Genomic DNA, 19688 nt, shown 5'->3' on the forward strand with positions numbered 1-19688 from the left:
GTTAACCCTATCACGCTGCTGAGGGGTTATAGTTCCATCCGAATCAGAATCCTCCTCCTCCAAAACCTCCATTTCCTCACCCCCATCTCTTCCCAAAACAGGATTCACTGACTCCGCCATATTAGACAAATCCATCCCATCACCCGGGCCATGCACATCAGCTACTTTGTTTATTACTTCCAGCCCCTCCCTCAAACCAACTTTCTTCTGGCTCCGCCCCTTTTCCTCCATCTTGGGCACCGCATGGTCTCTTCCCCTACCACCATCTTGTTTTTGGCTTTCCCCCTCTGAGTCTGAGCCTTCGCCCTCCTCCCCACTTTCCTGCCGAGTCTTCTTCTGCCTCTCTTCAGCGTCCACCTGTGACCTAGGAATCTGAGCCCACAATCTACATTTCCTTGCAAGGTGATCTGCATGTCCACACAAATCACACACCTTATTCATTGGGCAACCACTTGCAACATGCCCAGATTTCCCACAACCTCTACAAACATCACCTTGCACTGGACAATCTTTCTGAACATGTCCAAACTCATGACACTTCCTACAATATTCCATCTGTCCATTATAAAAACAAAATCCCCTTTCTCCTCCGATAGAAAACTGTGCAGGAATGCTCTTGGCACCCCCAATAGCTCTATCATCCGGTCTCAGTTTTACAACATATCTCCTCTTGCCATTTAGATAATTGTATTTGTTCTTCATTCTTCCCAAAAATTTAACCTCACTACAATACCGAGCTAAAAAATTGGAAACAGTCTCATCCGGAACTTTAGGGTTATACATGTGCACAACCACATACTTATATGTCTGCTGGAACAGAGGTTCCAGTGCAATAAACTCTAGGCATTTCAATTCCTTTTCTTCCTTCATTCGTACCAACTCCATGTAGACTCTCTGGCAAATACTCAAAGAAACAAAAGTGATATCATAAATTCCTTGTTTCTGAAAATCCTGCAGTGCCAATACATCCGTTACCTTCAAGCCATTAATGTTCTTCAAGACATCAACGCAAACTTGGTCCAAACCGATTTCTCCTTCATGACCTGCAGCCACCTTCAGACGGACCGAGTCCTCTAATCCACGTGTTTTCTCCACCATTTTTACAGCAGATAAACACAATCGCCGCTCAATCGCACACTAGGGCCCCACAAGGGGGAACCCCAGTCACAACTGCCCTCCAAACAACACCAGCAGCAGAAAACCACCACTGATCTTGCCAAAAGGCCGAGAAGCGATAACCAGAATTGGTTTCAAACTACGGAGCCACCCAAGGATCCTGAAAAGTCCATTTGTGGAGATGAGCTCCTGGACTCCCGTTAAGAAGACATGTTGTCAACCTCTAGATCCCTTACATGCCTGCACTTTTCGGCTTGCTGCTGCTGCAATCCACGCGTTTTAGATCTGCATAACTCCACCTCTTTAAACACAGCACCTTCACCCCCTGCTGTTCCCACCCGCCTCAACACCGTTGGAAGGGAGGAGAACCAATTAAGGCGGGGGGTGGGGTGGAACGAGCAGCTGTCTACCCTTAGCAGGAGGGCTCCTGATTACATACCTCTCCTGCTGCTGCTGCTGCTGGCTGTCCAGCAGCAGACTGAAGGTGGCTGCTGCTGTGCACAGGTATATAAAGGCTCAGAGCCTATTATGACACGCGCAGCCAGCGTTCCATTGCCACATTCCATCTACTGCAGGCAGGATACCTGGCTGGCTGAATGTCGCTGAGAAGCTCACAGAGACCGCCATAAGCAACAGTTTAACAGAATGCCACAGACTAATCAACCAAACTTTTTGGGTTGGGTTCTCTTTTATAGTCTGCAGGCATTAAATGAAAGAAGTCAGTGTTCCAGCAGAGGGAGACAACGTTTCAGAAAAGGCATTGTAGCAAACCAAAAAAGAAATTTTAAGCGCAGCAGAGTAACCAGCGCACATACCTGTTAGCTCAGGTGAGTTTAAAAGGCTGCTGTTGATAACAAGGGCATTTGCTAAATAGATGGTGTGTGTGCAACAATATACTGAAAGGTCAATTATATTGTGCAGCTTATCTCACCACCTGTAGTTATTTAGGTGAAAGCTCCAAAATGCTTGCCTAATATGTCTGTTTATCCAAAAGGAAGTAAAAAGGGAGAGCTAGAAAGATAGCATTGCATCACATTACATGGCAATGCAATGCACAGTTGCTGAAGTTGAACCAAAATGAGCTTGTAATCTGGCTTCTGCAACTTTGAACATGAAAAATCCAATGAGGAGAAGAAAAGCAAAGCCAAAGAGTCCATCCCAAAATCCGACAAACAAGCAAAATGAACAAAAAACATTGAATTCAATTCTTTCTGATTTTAGAAACTGCATTAAAGAAGGGGTGCACCGGTCCTGGAGATACTGCAATACCAGGTCAATGCGTGGAGTGGACAGAGCAAGCTCTTTTTCCATCTCCCTGTTCTAAAAATCCATTTAATATATGGTCCCCAGATAGGGGACGTATCAGATATTAAACTGATAAGAACAGATACTACACTTGATCTTAGCCAAAAGGCCGAGAAGCGATAACCAGAATTGGTTTCAAACTACGGAGCCACCCAAGGATCCTGAAAAGTCCATTTGTGGAGATGAGCTCCTGGACTCCCGTTAAGAAGACATGTTGTCAACCTCTAGATCCCTTACATGCCTGCACTTTTCGGCTTGCTGCTGCTGCAATCCACGCGTTTTAGATCTGCATAACTCCACCTCTTTAAACACAGCACCTTCACCCCCTGCTGTTCCCACCCGCCTCAACACCGTTGGAAGGGAGGAGAACCAATTAAGGCGGGGGGTGGGGTGGAACGAGCAGCTGTCTACCCTTAGCAGGAGGGCTCCTGATTACATACCTCTCCTGCTGCTGCTGCTGCTGGCTGTCCAGCAGCAGACTGAAGGTGGCTGCTGCTGTGCACAGGTATATAAAGGCTCAGAGCCTATTATGACACGCGCAGCCAGCGTTCCATTGCCACATTCCATCTACTGCAGGCAGGATACCTGGCTGGCTGAATGTCGCTGAGAAGCTCACAGAGACCGCCATAAGCAACAGTTTAACAGAATGCCACAGACTAATCAACCAAACTTTTTGGGTTGGGTTCTCTTTTATAGTCTGCAGGCATTAAATGAAAGAAGTCAGTGTTCCAGCAGAGGGAGACAACGTTTCAGAAAAGGCATTGTAGCAAACCAAAAAAGAAATTTTAAGCGCAGCAGAGTAACCAGCGCACATACCTGTTAGCTCAGGTGAGTTTAAAAGGCTGCTGTTGATAACAAGGGCATTTGCTAAATAGATGGTGTGTGTGCAACAATATACTGAAAGGTCAATTATATTGTGCAGCTTATCTCACCACCTGTAGTTATTTAGGTGAAAGCTCCAAAATGCTTGCCTAATATGTCTGTTTATCCAAAAGGAAGTAAAAAGGGAGAGCTAGAAAGATAGCATTGCATCACATTACATGGCAATGCAATGCACAGTTGCTGAAGTTGAACCAAAATGAGCTTGTAATCTGGCTTCTGCAACTTTGAACATGAAAAATCCAATGAGGAGAAGAAAAGCAAAGCCAAAGAGTCCATCCCAAAATCCGACAAACAAGCAAAATGAACAAAAAACATTGAATTCAATTCTTTCTGATTTTAGAAACTGCATTAAAGAAGGGCTGCACCGGTCCTGGAGATACTGCAATACCAGGTCAATGCGTGGAGTGGACAGAGCAAGCTCTTTTTCCATCTCCCTGTTCTAAAAATCCATTTAATATATGGTCCCCAGATAGGGGACGTATCAGATATTAAACTGATAAGAACAGATACTACACTTGATCTTAGCCAAAAGGCCGAGAAGCGATAACCAGAATTGGTTTCAAACTACGGAGCCACCCAAGGATCCTGAAAAGTCCATTTGTGGAGATGAGCTCCTGGACTCCCGTTAAGAAGACATGTTGTCAACCTCTAGATCCCTTACATGCCTGCACTTTTCGGCTTGCTGCTGCTGCAATCCACGCGTTTTAGATCTGCATAACTCCACCTCTTTAAACACAGCACCTTCACCCCCTGCTGTTCCCACCCGCCTCAACACCGTTGGAAGGGAGGAGAACCAATTAAGGCGGGGGGTGGGGTGGAACGAGCAACTGTCTACCCTTAGCAGGAGGGCTCCTGATTACATACCTCTCCTGCTGCTGCTGCTGCTGGCTGTCCAGCAGCAGACTGAAGGTGGCTGCTGCTGTGCACAGGTATATAAAGGCTCAGAGCCTATTATGACACGCGCAGCCAGCGTTCCATTGCCACATTCCATCTACTGCAGGCAGGATACCTGGCTGGCTGAATGTCACTGAGAAGCTCACAGAGACCGCCATAAGCAACAGTTTAACAGAATGCCACAGACTAATCAACCAAACTTTTTGGGTTGGGTTCTCTTTTATAGTCTGCAGGCATTAAATGAAAGAAGTCAGTGTTCCAGCAGAGGGAGACAACGTTTCAGAAAAGGCATTGTAGCAAACCAAAAAAGAAATTTTAAGCGCAGCAGAGTAACCAGCGCACATACCTGTTAGCTCAGGTGAGTTTAAAAGGCTGCTGTTGATAACAAGGGCATTTGCTAAATAGATGGTGTGTGTGCAACAATATACTGAAAGGTCAATTATATTGTGCAGCTTATCTCACCACCTGTAGTTATTTAGGTGAAAGCTCCAAAATGCTTGCCTAATATGTCTGTTTATCCAAAAGGAAGTAAAAAGGGAGAGCTAGAAAGATAGCATTGCATCACATTACATGGCAATGCAATGCACAGTTGCTGAAGTTGAACCAAAATGAGCTTGTAATCTGGCTTCTGCAACTTTGAACATGAAAAATCCAATGAGGAGAAGAAAAGCAAAGCCAAAGAGTCCATCCCAAAATCCGACAAACAAGCAAAATGAACAAAAAACATTGAATTCAATTCTTTCTGATTTTAGAAACTGCATTAAAGAAGGGGTGCACCGGTCCTGGAGATACTGCAATACCAGGTCAATGCGTGGAGTGGACAGAGCAAGCTCTTTTTCCATCTCCCTGTTCTAAAAATCCATTTAATATATGGTCCCCAGATAGGGGACGTATCAGATATTAAACTGATAAGAACAGATACTACACTTGATCTTAGCCAAAAGGCCGAGAAGCGATAACCAGAATTGGTTTCAAACTACGGAGCCACCCAAGGATCCTGAAAAGTCCATTTGTGGAGATGAGCTCCTGGACTCCCGTTAAGAAGACATGTTGTCAACCTCTAGATCCCTTACATGCCTGCACTTTTCGGCTTGCTGCTGCTGCAATCCACGCGTTTTAGATCTGCATAACTCCACCTCTTTAAACACAGCACCTTCACCCCCTGCTGTTCCCACCCGCCTCAACACCGTTGGAAGGGAGGAGAACCAATTAAGGCGGGGGGTGGGGTGGAACGAGCAACTGTCTACCCTTAGCAGGAGGGCTCCTGATTACATACCTCTCCTGCTGCTGCTGCTGCTGGCTGTCCAGCAGCAGACTGAAGGTGGCTGCTGCTGTGCACAGGTATATAAAGGCTCAGAGCCTATTATGACACGCGCAGCCAGCGTTCCATTGCCACATTCCATCTACTGCAGGCAGGATACCTGGCTGGCTGAATGTCGCTGAGAAGCTCACAGAGACCGCCATAAGCAACAGTTTAACAGAATGCCACAGACTAATCAACCAAACTTTTTGGGTTGGGTTCTCTTTTATAGTCTGCAGGCATTAAATGAAAGAAGTCAGTGTTCCAGCAGAGGGAGACAACGTTTCAGAAAAGGCATTGTAGCAAACCAAAAAAGAAATTTTAAGCGCAGCAGAGTAACCAGCGCACATACCTGTTAGCTCAGGTGAGTTTAAAAGGCTGCTGTTGATAACAAGGGCATTTGCTAAATAGATGGTGTGTGTGCAACAATATACTGAAAGGTCAATTATATTGTGCAGCTTATCTCACCACCTGTAGTTATTTAGGTGAAAGCTCCAAAATGCTTGCCTAATATGTCTGTTTATCCAAAAGGAAGTAAAAAGGGAGAGCTAGAAAGATAGCATTGCATCACATTACATGGCAATGCAATGCACAGTTGCTGAAGTTGAACCAAAATGAGCTTGTAATCTGGCTTCTGCAACTTTGAACATGAAAAATCCAATGAGGAGAAGAAAAGCAAAGCCAAAGAGTCCATCCCAAAATCCGACAAACAAGCAAAATGAACAAAAAACATTGAATTCAATTCTTTCTGATTTTAGAAACTGCATTAAAGAAGGGGTGCACCGGTCCTGGAGATACTGCAATACCAGGTCAATGCGTGGAGTGGACAGAGCAAGCTCTTTTTCCATCTCCCTGTTCTAAAAATCCATTTAATATATGGTCCCCAGATAGGGGACGTATCAGATATTAAACTGATAAGAACAGATACTACACTTGATCTTAGCCAAAAGGCCGAGAAGCGATAACCAGAATTGGTTTCAAACTACGGAGCCACCCAAGGATCCTGAAAAGTCCATTTGTGGAGATGAGCTCCTGGACTCCCGTTAAGAAGACATGTTGTCAACCTCTAGATCCCTTACATGCCTGCACTTTTCGGCTTGCTGCTGCTGCAATCCACGCGTTTTAGATCTGCATAACTCCACCTCTTTAAACACAGCACCTTCACCCCCTGCTGTTCCCACCCGCCTCAACACCGTTGGAAGGGAGGAGAACCAATTAAGGCGGGGGGTGGGGTGGAACGAGCAGCTGTCTACCCTTAGCAGGAGGGCTCCTGATTACATACCTCTCCTGCTGCTGCTGCTGCTGGCTGTCCAGCAGCAGACTGAAGGTGGCTGCTGCTGTGCACAGGTATATAAAGGCTCAGAGCCTATTATGACACGCGCAGCCAGCGTTCCATTGCCACATTCCATCTACTGCAGGCAGGATACCTGGCTGGCTGAATGTCGCTGAGAAGCTCACAGAGACCGCCATAAGCAACAGTTTAACAGAATGCCACAGACTAATCAACCAAACTTTTTGGGTTGGGTTCTCTTTTATAGTCTGCAGGCATTAAATGAAAGAAGTCAGTGTTCCAGCAGAGGGAGACAACGTTTCAGAAAAGGCATTGTAGCAAACCAAAAAAGAAATTTTAAGCGCAGCAGAGTAACCAGCGCACATACCTGTTAGCTCAGGTGAGTTTAAAAGGCTGCTGTTGATAACAAGGGCATTTGCTAAATAGATGGTGTGTGTGCAACAATATACTGAAAGGTCAATTATATTGTGCAGCTTATCTCACCACCTGTAGTTATTTAGGTGAAAGCTCCAAAATGCTTGCCTAATATGTCTGTTTATCCAAAAGGAAGTAAAAAGGGAGAGCTAGAAAGATAGCATTGCATCACATTACATGGCAATGCAATGCACAGTTGCTGAAGTTGAACCAAAATGAGCTTGTAATCTGGCTTCTGCAACTTTGAACATGAAAAATCCAATGAGGAGAAGAAAAGCAAAGCCAAAGAGTCCATCCCAAAATCCGACAAACAAGCAAAATGAACAAAAAACATTGAATTCAATTCTTTCTGATTTTAGAAACTGCATTAAAGAAGGGGTGCACCGGTCCTGGAGATACTGCAATACCAGGTCAATGCGTGGAGTGGACAGAGCAAGCTCTTTTTCCATCTCCCTGTTCTAAAAATCCATTTAATATATGGTCCCCAGATAGGGGACGTATCAGATATTAAACTGATAAGAACAGATACTACACTTGATCTTAGCCAAAAGGCCGAGAAGCGATAACCAGAATTGGTTTCAAACTACGGAGCCACCCAAGGATCCTGAAAAGTCCATTTGTGGAGATGAGCTCCTGGACTCCCGTTAAGAAGACATGTTGTCAACCTCTAGATCCCTTACATGCCTGCACTTTTCGGCTTGCTGCTGCTGCAATCCACGCGTTTTAGATCTGCATAACTCCACCTCTTTAAACACAGCACCTTCACCCCCTGCTGTTCCCACCCGCCTCAACACCGTTGGAAGGGAGGAGAACCAATTAAGGCGGGGGGTGGGGTGGAACGAGCAGCTGTCTACCCTTAGCAGGAGGGCTCCTGATTACATACCTCTCCTGCTGCTGCTGCTGGCTGTCCAGCAGCAGACTGAAGGTGGCTGCTGCTGTGCACAGGTATATAAAGGCTCAGAGCCTATTATGACACGCGCAGCCAGCGTTCCATTGCCATATTCCATCTACTGCAGGCAGGATGCCTGGCTGGCTGAATGTCGCTGAGAAGCTCACAGAGACCGCCATAAGCAACAGTTTAACAGAATGCCACAGACTAATCAACCAAACTTTTTGGGTTGGGTTCTCTTTTATAGTCTGCAGGCATTAAATGAAAGAAGTCAGTGTTCCAGCAGAGGGAGACAACGTTTCAGAAAAGGCATTGTAGCAAACCAAAAAAGAAATTTTAAGCGCAGCAGAGTAACCAGCGCACATACCTGTTAGCTCAGGTGAGTTTAAAAGGCTGCTGTTGATAACAAGGGCATTTGCTAAATAGATGGTGTGTGTGCAACAATATACTGAAAGGTCAATTATATTGTGCAGCTTATCTCACCACCTGTAGTTATTTAGGTGAAAGCTCCAAAATGCTTGCCTAATATGTCTGTTTATCCAAAAGGAAGTAAAAAGGGAGAGCTAGAAAGATAGCATTGCATCACATTACATGGCAATGCAATGCACAGTTGCTGAAGTTGAACCAAAATGAGCTTGTAATCTGGCTTCTGCAACTTTGAACATGAAAAATCCAATGAGGAGAAGAAAAGCAAAGCCAAAGAGTCCATCCCAAAATCCGACAAACAAGCAAAATGAACAAAAAACATTGAATTCAATTCTTTCTGATTTTAGAAACTGCATTAAAGAAGGGGTGCACCGGTCCTGGAGATACTGCAATACCAGGTCAATGCGTTGAGTGGACAGAGCAAGCTCTTTTTCCATCTCCCTGTTCTAAAAATCCATTTAATATATGGTCCCCAGATAGGGGACGTATCAGATATTAAACTGATAAGAACAGATTTTTTTGATTGAAGCTGCATCCAAGGCACTGAAAAATGTGACCGAAGTCACACCAAAACAGCGCACGAGGCGAGGATTCATGTGGACCCTTCCCGGAGGAGAGGGTCCCCAATAAACCATCCCCATCCCTCCGAGCCAGAAGGCCACAGCGAGGGTCAGGGATCTCCGATGCTCTCCCTAGCCGAAGCCGGAGAAGAGCCGTTTTCGTGCTCCCAGCTTCCGTCTAGGCTGCCACCCTAGTGGAGCTGGAGCCTGTGTTGGTTTCTCAGCCCAAAGCTGACCGGACCTCCGACCGGGTTTATAAAAATTCCCCTTCCTAGCCCGGAGGCCAGGAATAGGGGGGGTTGCTCAGAAAGTATGATTGGCAAAGGTGCGGCGTGCTACGAAGCCAAGTCTTTCCGGGGTTCCCAGTCCCAGTAAGCTTGGACTCCCACCAGGGCGCCTACTCCTGGGGCACATTGCTCCAAAGCCCTCACACTTACCCAGCCTAGTGACTTCGATCCTGGAGGGCCATGTTTTCCATCAGATAACTCTATGAGCCACCTGGCGTACTAACAAGTGCACCAAACCAGTGTGTAATATGCATCAATTTACTAGGGCAGCCCAAGGACAAAACTGCCTTTTCAAAAGATACTACACTTGATCTTAGCCAAAAGGCCGAGAAGCGATAACCAGAATTGGTTTCAAACTACGGAGCCACCCAAGGATCCTGAAAGGTCCATTTGTGGAGATGAGCTCCTGGACTCCCGTTAAGAAGACATGTTGTCAACCTCTAGATCCCTTACATGCCTGCACTTTTCGGCTTGCTGCTGCTGCAATCCACGCGTTTTAGATCTGCATAACTCCACCTCTTTAAACACAGCACCTTCACCCCCTGCTGTTCCCACCCGCCTCAACACCGTTGGAAGGGAGGAGAACCAATTAAGGCGGGGGGTGGGGTGGAACGAGCAGCTGTCTACCCTTAGCAGGAGGGCTCCTGATTACATACCTCTCCTGCTGCTGCTGCTGCTGGCTGTCCAGCAGCAGACTGAAGGTGGCTGCTGCTGTGCACAGGTATATAAAGGCTCAGAGCCTATTATGACACGCGCAGCCAGCGTTCCATTGCCACATTCCATCTACTGCAGGCAGGATACCTGGCTGGCTGAATGTCGCTGAGAAGCTCACAGAGACCGCCATAAGCAACAGTTTAACAGAATGCCACAGACTAATCAACCAAACTTTTTGGGTTGGGTTCTCTTTTATAGTCTGCAGGCATTAAATGAAAGAAGTCAGTGTTCCAGCAGAGGGAGACAACGTTTCAGAAAAGGCATTGTAGCAAACCAAAAAAGAAATTTTAAGCGCAGCAGAGTAACCAGCGCACATACCTGTTAGCTCAGGTGAGTTTAAAAGGCTGCTGTTGATAACAAGGGCATTTGCTAAATAGATGGTGTGTGTGCAACAATATACTGAAAGGTCAATTATATTGTGCAGCTTATCTCACCACCTGTAGTTATTTAGGTGAAAGCTCCAAAATGCTTGCTTAATATGTCTGTTTATCCAAAAGGAAGTAAAAAGGGAGAGCTAGAAAGATAGCATTGCATCACATTACATGGCAATGCAATGCACAGTTGCTGAAGTTGAACCAAAATGAGCTTGTAATCTGGCTTCTGCAACTTTGAACATGAAAAATCCAATGAGGAGAAGAAAAGCAAAGCCAAAGAGTCCATCCCAAAATCCGACAAACAAGCAAAATGAACAAAAAACATTGAATTCAATTCTTTCTGATTTTAGAAACTGCATTAAAGAAGGGGTGCACCGGTCCTGGAGATACTGCAATACCAGGTCAATGCGTGGAGTGGACAGAGCAAGCTCTTTTTCCATCTCCCTGTTCTAAAAATCCATTTAATATATGGTCCCCAGATAGGGGACGTATCAGATATTAAACTGATAAGAACAGATACTACACTTGATCTTAGCCAAAAGGCCGAGAAGCGATAACCAGAATTGGTTTCAAACTACGGAGCCACCCAAGGATCCTGAAAAGTCCATTTGTGGAGATGAGCTCCTGGACTCCCGTTAAGAAGACATGTTGTCAACCTCTAGATCCCTTACATGCCTGCACTTTTCGGCTTGCTGCTGCTGCAAGCCACGCGTTTTAGATCTGCATAACTCCACCTCTTTAAACACAGCACCTTCACCCCCTGCTGTTCCCACCCGCCTCAACACCGTTGGAAGGGAGGAGAACCAATTAAGGCGGGGGGTGGGGTGGAACGAGCAGCTGTCTACCCTTAGCAGGAGGGCTCCTGATTACATACCTCTCCTGCTGCTGCTGCTGGCTGTCCAGCAGCAGACTGAAGGTGGCTGCTGCTGTGCACAGGTATATAAAGGCTCAGAGCCTATTATGACACGCGCAGCCAGCGTTCCATTGCCACATTCCATCTACTGCAGGCGGGATACCTGGCTGGCTGAATGTCGCTGAGAAGCTCACAGAGACCGCCATAAGCAACAGTTTAACAGAATGCCACAGACTAATCAACCAAACTTTTTGGGTTGGGTTCTCTTTTATAGTCTGCAGGCATTAAATGAAAGAAGTCAGTGTTCCAGCAGAGGGAGACAACGTTTCAGAAAAGGCATTGTAGCAAACCAAAAAAGAAATTTTAAGCGCAGCAGAGTAACCAGCGCACATACCTGTTAGCTCAGGTGAGTTTAAAAGGCTGCTGTTGATAACAAGGGCATTTGCTAAATAGATGGTGTGTGTGCAACAATATACTGAAAGGTCAATTATATTGTGCAGCTTATCTCACCACCTGTAGTTATTTAGGTGAAAGCTCCAAAATGCTTGCCTAATATGTCTGTTTATCCAAAAGGAAGTAAAAAGGGAGAGCTAGAAAGATAGCATTGCATCACATTACATGGCAATGCAATGCACAGTTGCTGAAGTTGAACCAAAATGAGCTTGTAATCTGGCTTCTGCAACTTTGAACATGAAAAATCCAATGAGGAGAAGAAAAGCAAAGCCAAAGAGTCCATCCCAAAATCCGACAAACAAGCAAAATGAACAAAAAACATTGAATTCAATTCTTTCTGATTTTAGAAACTGCATTAAAGAAGGGGTGCACCGGTCCTGGAGATACTGCAATACCAGGTCAATGCGTGGAGTGGACAGAGCAAGCTCTTTTTCCATCTCCCTGTTCTAAAAATCCATTTAATATATGGTCCCCAGATAGGGGACGTATCAGATATTAAACTGATAAGAACAGATTTTTTTTTTTTTTTTTTTAGACTCAGATTACAAAGTCTTGGAATCAACAAAAAGATAAGAAGACTCAAATCCATCATCGTGCATTCTACCAATTTTAATACTTCTCCAAATCTTTTATTTTCTTTTTCTTTTATATATATATATTTATTTATTTTTTCCCTCTTTTTTTTTTTTTTAAAAAATTATATAGTTTTGGCTATTTTTTTTTGTTTGTTTTTGTTTTTGTTTTTTTGTTTTTCCACAGGTTTTCAAAAAATCAAAGCTTACAAGGTAAGTTCATTCCATTTACATTGTTTCCATTTCTCATTTGCTTTCACCTTGCCAAGCGTCATTTTGTCCCTCCAGAAATACATGTACAAATAACTTAGACATAATTTAATACACTGGTCGACTGTTACTTCCTTATGTTTAAACACTAAAATGTTCCTTGCTTTCCACAATGCCGCCTTCACACATGCAATAATAATCCATACAATTTTAAAATCCTCCTCTCTTATCCCCATCCCATAAAATACTCTGTAAAAATCCAAAAAATTAACAGTACTCACAGCTCTCACTATATTGCACACTTTCCTCCATATTGTCTGTGCAAAATTACAATTCCAGAAGATGTGCATGGGTGTTTCACTATTCCCACACCTGGATCTTGGGCACACTTCAGATCTTACCAACCCACGCCTGTGTTGGAACTCACGGGTTGGCAGGCAGTCTTTTACTATACACCAGAGTAAATCCCTGTGTTCATTAGATAACACACTATAATTTACATTCATCCAGATTCTTTCCACAATTTTGAATGAAAAATGTTCCACAGGACTGATACCTATTCTCTCTTCCAGGATTTTTAGGATTTTTTTATGGCATTTAAGAACATTTATTTCGACCATCTTAAGTTTAAAATCTCTTAAAATTTTTTCTAAAACAATATAATTTCCTGGAGGTAAAAACCTATAAGGCCTATTTAGAGACATCTCCAACCATTTATAATTTCTAATATAGAAACCTAAATTATATATAGAAAACAACTTTAGCTTAGAGCCTGGTCCTAATAAAGTGCATACACAGTTCGCTACATACTTTGCATATAAAAAGGACCTAATATCCGGAAAACCTTTCCCACCTTTTTTCTTTGATTTATATATCTCCTCTCTCTTTACTCTTTCCATCTTGGATCTCCATAAAAAATTAAAACATACCTTAATAACTCTCTTCATGATATTATTTTGGGGGATAAAAACTGTTGAGACATATAAAAACATTGGGAGTAAAACCTGTCTAATAATTAAAATTTTTCCTTCCAGGGTAAGATCTCTCAACTGCCAGAAAGTAATCTTTTTCTTAACTCTTTCCAGCAGAGACTCCCAATTTCTTACATTACCACCTGACTCTGAGAAATAAATACCTAAAATTTTTACTTCATTCATTCTTGTTAATTTACACTCAGAATCTACAATAAAATCACCAACAGTTAAAATACCAGATTTTTCCATGTTAATTTTAAAACCCGATGCGCCCCCAAACCAATCCACTGTTCTTATGGCTCTGTTCATGCTTCTAGTGTCTTTAACTAAAACCGTCACATCATCCATATATGCCACCACTTTAACTTGTTCATTGCAACTCCCGGGAATAAAAAAACCATTGATTACCTTATCTCTCCTAAAAGCTGCTAAAAGTGGTTCAATTGCACAAATAAAAAGAATAGGGGATAAGGGACACCCCTGTTTAACGCCACAGTTTATTTTTACATTATCAGATAAAAAACCATTAATAGATATTTTGCTAAAACATGATTTGTAAAGAGATTTAATACGTTTGCTAAAAACATCCGGGCATCCCATTTTCTCTAAAACTGCAAATAAAAAATCATGGGCAACTCTATCGTACGCTTTTTCAAAATCCAAAGTAATTAGAGCAAGCTTTTGTTTTCTGTCTAAAACATCCCATAAAACATCCCTGATTAAAATCAATGAGTCGCTGATTCTCAGATTTGGCACTGCACACGTCTGATCCACTTCTATTACTGAGCCGATTACCTTTTTTAATCTATTTGCTAGTAACTTTGCATATACCTTACAGTCCGTATTTAAAAGGGTTATTGGTCTCCAATTTTTAATCAGTTCTTTATTTCCTTTCTTAAATAATAAAACAATAAGACCCTCCCACCACGACTCTGGGACACTAAAAGATGCTTCTGCTTCTAAAATTACTTCATAAAAATCCTCACCCATGATCTCCCATAAACACTTGTAAAATTCAACAGGTAGTCCATCTGCTCCCGGCGTTTTGTTATTTTGTAGCGTATTAATTGTATTAAAAACTTCCTCTTTAGTAAAATTCCCTATTAAAAAAGATTTATCTTCCGCATTAAAATTTTTTTCCAGTCCTTCTAAAAAATGTTTTTTTAGAGACACATCCGTGTTTTTAACAGAAAATAAATCATCATAAAATTCTTTTGCTTTCATCTTCTTCCCCTCCAAACTTGTTTCTCCTTCCAAAACCTTCATATAATCCTTCTTGTCACATATTTTTTTAAAAAAGAATTTTGTGCATTTTTCATCCTCGTCTAAAACTTTTACTCGGGAATTAAAAATAATTTCTTTACCTTTTTCTTTCAGGCAGTTTTGGATCTTTTCTTTTGTTGTTCGGATCGCCTCCTGCAGATCACATCCGTTATTTTCGAGGTGAAAAAAACATTGCAGTTTAGCATTAAGATCATTATAAAAAATACGTTTTGCAGCAGCTTTCTTCTTTCCTTCTTTAATAAAAAATATTTTTACCTCCTTCTTGACAAAATCCCACCAATTAAAAATAGATTTAAAAAACGTTTTTTTTAGCTTCAGTTTTTCATACAGCTTTTTAAAACCTTCCATAACCACCTCGTCTTGTAGTAGGGATACATTAAATTTCCAGTGTGACGGTCTTTTATCCACATCTGATTCTATTTTAAAACTACATTCTATTATTTTATGATCTGAAAAAGGTGTTGAATGCGTTTTAAAACCTGAGCATGTTAGGGCTTGAGATATAAAAATATAATCTATTCTGGATGAAACACCTCTCCCCACCCAAGTGACTTCATGCTCCTTTTTTTGTCCATCTAATGCCCATGTATCTTTAAGATTAAAAGCTGCTAAAATATTTCTAAGACATGAAGCTGACCCATCTTTTACATTTTTTAAATGACAATTAAAATCCCCACCTAAAACTAATGGATCTACTCCAGGTAAAAACAGCTGCAACAGTTCAAACAAATGTAATCTCAAGGCTTTTTCTGCATTTGCATACACATTAAAACACCTCACTTTCTTCCCATTTTTCTGCACATCAATTCTTAAAATCCTCCCAGGGTATATCTCTTCATAATTTACAATCTCCCAATCTTTAGAGCATAAAAACCCCACACCATCACTTTTTGACTCGTTCCCACCAGAAAAGCATAAGTTACCCTTCCATATACCCTGTAAATATTCATAGCTTATTTTTTTTTGTCAAATTACATTCTTGTAGAAAGATAAAATCAATATTTTCATTATTTAAAAAATCATATAAAGCAGTTCTCTTATATAGGTCGTTAAACCCCTGAACATTCAGGGACATTGAGCGGATCATCTTCTAACATTTAGTGCAGGGCTCTTCCCTCCGCCCTCATTCTCTACTGCCGGAGAAGATGGGTCTACCTCCAGATCTGATACATCCGAAGATGACACACTCCCCAGCAGACTTGTTGCTTCTAATGCCTTTACTTTCCCACCACATGGTATTCCTTCATTATCACTTCTATCCACACTTCTTTTTAGAGATTTTTCTGTGCAGTCCATTTGTACCTGCGCGCAAGGTAAGCTCTGCGACAGGGAATTAGTAGGAGTGGACTCCACTACTTCTGGAATATCACTTTCCCCTCCACAACTACTCCCTTTACTTAGTGGAGAAATTTCTTGCAACATTTGACTCTTCTCTTCTCTCTTCTGATCTTCTTTCTTCTGTTCTTCTATCTTCTTCTTTTCATTCTTATCTTCTTTCTTCTTATCTTCTTTCTTCTGCTCTTCTCTCTTTTTCCTTTCCATCTGTTTCTTTATCTCCATGGCCCTTTTTTCTATGTCCTCTATCCTCTTCTGTTTTTCCTCTTCCTTCTTTCTCTTCCTTTCTTCCAACTTCCTTTCCTCTTCTTCTTGTGATTTTTTAACCCGTTCCTCCTTCTTCTTCTCCTTCATTGCCCGTCCCTCCTCTTCCTCTTTTCTCTTTCTTTCTGTCTCCTCCTTCTCACTCCTTTCTTTCTCCTCTTCCCCTTTTTCCTCTTCAGCAGCAATGCCTGCTTCCACATCGTCTTTAGCTTCTTGTTGCTGTTCTTCAGGCGATGTGTCCATCTCCTCTACATCCTTTTTCTTATTTTTAGGGCACTCATCCATCTGGTGAGGAGTACCCATGCAACTAAAACACTTGTTACATTCTGCATCCAGATGTCCATATTTTTTACACACACGGCAGTAGTGTGGCATCCCTGGGAAGAATAAATAACCGCGGCTATGGTTGATATAAACCTGCGGCGGAGGTCTGGACACGCCCCCCTCCTCATTCGGGTTCTTCCTAAATGATACCACATACACACGTTTCCCGTTCCACACTCCAAACTGTGTTTCCCCGCGTCTCTTAGGGATGATTTTGTCACAATACATTGATAGGTAACTTTCAACCTCAGAGTCTGTAATAAATGGACTAAACAAATGAATCGTCAGTACTTTCATTGAAAACTGAAAAGAGGGGATTACTTTCACCCCCTCCAGCTCTACCTTCTCTTTATTTACTTCATAAAGAGCGTAGGCACTTTCACACTGCGAGGCTTTATTAAGCGTAACATCATAAAGTCCTCGAGAAAAAAAAGATTGAAAGCAAAAAAGATGCTCCTTGTCGATCTTCAAGAGCTTACAAATAACATTGAAAATAAATTGAGAATCTTTCACCTGCCGGTGGTCAGGAGCAACCACGAACCTGATGGTGTCCTTCAGCGGATGCTCCTCCGAGAAATAATCATTCGGGTTGCTTGCTTGATTCTCCTTCCTTCCTCCAGGGTTTCTCCTTGTCTCCATGATTTTCCTCTTCTTTTCCAGATACCAAGGAAAATATCACACACGGATCGCAGCCTCCACGAAGTTCGTCCTCCCTCCAACACACCGTCCTCCGTAAAGAAAAGGCACTGCAGCTTTAGCACCGATTCCCAAAAGCAGCACTGGATATCTCCAAAGGCCAAGAATCGGTTCTGCCACCACAGTAACCTTCAGCCCAATGTCACAACCCACTACAGATCGTGCCAAAAGGCCGAGAAGCGATAACCAGAATTGGTTTCAAACTACGGAGCCACCCAAGGATCCTGAAAAGTCCATTTGTGGAGATGAGCTCCTGGACTCCCGTTAAGAAGACATGTTGTCAACCTCTAGATCCCTTACATGCCTGCACTTTTCGGCTTGCTGCTGCTGCAATCCACGCGTTTTAGATCTGCATAACTCCACCTCTTTAAACACAGCACCTTCACCCCCTGCTGTTCCCACCCGCCTCAACACCGTTGGAAGGGAGGAGAACCAATTAAGGCGGGGGGTGGGGTGGAACGAGCAGCTGTCTACCCTTAGCAGGAGGGCTCCTGATTACATACCTCTCCTGCTGCTGCTGGCTGTCCAGCAGCAGACTGAAGGTGGCTGCTGCTGTGCACAGGTATATAAAGGCTCAGAGCCTATTATGACACGCGCAGCCAGCGTTCCATTGCCACATTCCATCTACTGCAGGCAGGATACCTGGCTGGCTGAATGTCGCTGAGAAGCTCACAGAGACCGCCATAAGCAACAGTTTAACAGAATGCCACAGACTAATCAACCAAACTTTTTGGGTTGGGTTCTCTTTTATAGTCTGCAGGCATTAAATGAAAGAAGTCAGTGTTCCAGCAGAAGGAGACAACGTTTCAGAAAAGGCATTGTAGCAAACCAAAAAAGAAATTTTAAGCGCAGCAGAGTAACCAGCGCACATACCTGTTAGCTCAGGTGAGTTTAAAAGGCTGCTGTTGATAACAAGGGCATTTGCTAAATAGATGGTGTGTGTGCAACAATATACTGAAAGGTCAATTATATTGTGCAGCTTATCTCACCACCTGTAGTTATTTAGGTGAAAGCTCCAAAATGCTTGCCTAATATGTCTGTTTATCCAAAAGGAAGTAAAAAGGGAGAGCTAGAAAGATAGCATTGCATCACATTACATGGCAATGCAATGCACAGTTGCTGAAGTTGAACCAAAATGAGCTTGTAATCTGGCTTCTGCAACTTTGAACATGAAAAATCCAATGAGGAGAAGAAAAGCAAAGCCAAAGAGTCCATCCCAAAATCCGACAAACAAGCAAAATGAACAAAAAACATTGAATTCAATTCTTTCTGATTTTAGAAACTGCATTAAAGAAGGGGTGCACCGGTCCTGGAGATACTGCAATACCAGGTCAATGCGTGGAGTGGACAGAGCAAGCTCTTTTTCCATCTCCCTGTTCTAAAAATCCATTTAATATATGGTCCCCAGATAGGGGACGTATCAGATATTAAACTGATAAGAACAGATACTACACTTGATCTTAGCCAAAAGGCCGAGAAGCGATAACCAGAATTGGTTTCAAACTACGGAGCCACCCAAGGATCCTGAAAAGTCCATTTGTGGAGATGAGCTCCTGGACTCCCGTTAAGAAGACATGTTGTCAACCTCTAGATCCCTTACATGCCTGCACTTTTCGGCTTGCTGCTGCTGCAATCCACGCGTTTTAGATCTGCATAACTCCACCTCTTTAAACACAGCACCTTCACCCCCTGCTGTTCCCACCCGCCTCAACACCGTTGGAAGGGAGGAGAACCAATTAAGGCGGGGGGTGGGGTGGAACGAGCAGCTGTCTACCCTTAGCAGGAGGGCTCCTGATTACATACCTCTCCTGCTGCTGCTGCTGCTGGCTGTCCAGCAGCAGACTGAAGGTGGCTGCTGCTGTGCACAGGTATATAAAGGCTCAGAGCCTATTATGACACGCGCAGCCAGCGTTCCATTGCCACATTCCATCTACTGCAGGCAGGATACCTGGCTGGCTGAATGTCGCTGAGAAGCTCACAGAGACCGCCATAAGCAACAGTTTAACAGAATGCCACAGACTAATCAACCAAACTTTTTGGGTTGGGTTCTCTTTTATAGTCTGCAGGCATTAAATGAAAGAAGTCAGTGTTCCAGCAGAAGGAGACAACGTTTCAGAAAAGGCATTGTAGCAAACCAAAAAAGAAATTTTAAGCGCAGCAGAGTAACCAGCGCACATACCTGTTAGCTCAGGTGAGTTTAAAAGGCTGCTGTTGATAACAAGGGCATTTGCTAAATAGATGGTGTGTGTGCAACAATATACTGAAAGGTCA

At 43.1% G+C, this 19688-nt stretch overlaps 8 non-coding genes and 2 pseudogenes across 8 annotated transcripts; all 10 read right to left on the reverse strand.

The window, feature by feature from the left end:
* Positions 1 to 2351: 2351 nt before the first annotated feature.
* LOC141179191 (U2 spliceosomal RNA) lies at positions 2352 to 2542 on the reverse strand. The gene has a single exon (XR_012255229.1). It is a non-coding gene; the product is annotated as a U2 spliceosomal RNA (small nuclear RNA).
* A 1115-nt stretch (positions 2543 to 3657) lies between these two features.
* LOC141179428 (U2 spliceosomal RNA) lies at positions 3658 to 3848 on the reverse strand. The gene has a single exon (XR_012255444.1). It is a non-coding gene; the product is annotated as a U2 spliceosomal RNA (small nuclear RNA).
* A 1115-nt stretch (positions 3849 to 4963) lies between these two features.
* LOC141179193 (U2 spliceosomal RNA) lies at positions 4964 to 5154 on the reverse strand. The gene has a single exon (XR_012255230.1). It is a non-coding gene; the product is annotated as a U2 spliceosomal RNA (small nuclear RNA).
* Positions 5155 to 6269: 1115 nt separating this feature from the next.
* LOC141179194 (U2 spliceosomal RNA) lies at positions 6270 to 6460 on the reverse strand. Its single transcript, XR_012255231.1, has one exon. It is a non-coding gene; the product is annotated as a U2 spliceosomal RNA (small nuclear RNA).
* A 1115-nt stretch (positions 6461 to 7575) lies between these two features.
* Positions 7576 to 7766, reverse strand: LOC141179195 (U2 spliceosomal RNA). The gene has a single exon (XR_012255232.1). It is a non-coding gene; the product is annotated as a U2 spliceosomal RNA (small nuclear RNA).
* Positions 7767 to 8878: 1112 nt separating this feature from the next.
* Positions 8879 to 9061, reverse strand: LOC141179752 (U2 spliceosomal RNA). Its single transcript, XR_012255730.1, has one exon. It is a non-coding gene; the product is annotated as a U2 spliceosomal RNA (small nuclear RNA).
* A 524-nt stretch (positions 9062 to 9585) lies between these two features.
* LOC141180030 (U2 spliceosomal RNA) lies at positions 9586 to 9701 on the reverse strand (annotated as a pseudogene).
* Positions 9702 to 10816: 1115 nt separating this feature from the next.
* Positions 10817 to 11007, reverse strand: LOC141179196 (U2 spliceosomal RNA). Its single transcript, XR_012255233.1, has one exon. It is a non-coding gene; the product is annotated as a U2 spliceosomal RNA (small nuclear RNA).
* A 1112-nt stretch (positions 11008 to 12119) lies between these two features.
* LOC141179760 (U2 spliceosomal RNA) lies at positions 12120 to 12331 on the reverse strand (annotated as a pseudogene).
* A 6379-nt stretch (positions 12332 to 18710) lies between these two features.
* On the reverse strand, positions 18711 to 18901 carry LOC141179197 (U2 spliceosomal RNA). Its single transcript, XR_012255234.1, has one exon. It is a non-coding gene; the product is annotated as a U2 spliceosomal RNA (small nuclear RNA).
* Positions 18902 to 19688: the final 787 nt, after the last annotated feature.

The sequence above is a fragment of the Phyllobates terribilis genome, unplaced genomic scaffold, assembly GCF_046119375.1.
Source record: "Phyllobates terribilis strain yellow unplaced genomic scaffold, ASM4611937v1 Scaffold_30__1_contigs__length_15301838, whole genome shotgun sequence".
Classification (NCBI taxonomy): domain Eukaryota; kingdom Metazoa; phylum Chordata; class Amphibia; order Anura; family Dendrobatidae; genus Phyllobates; species Phyllobates terribilis.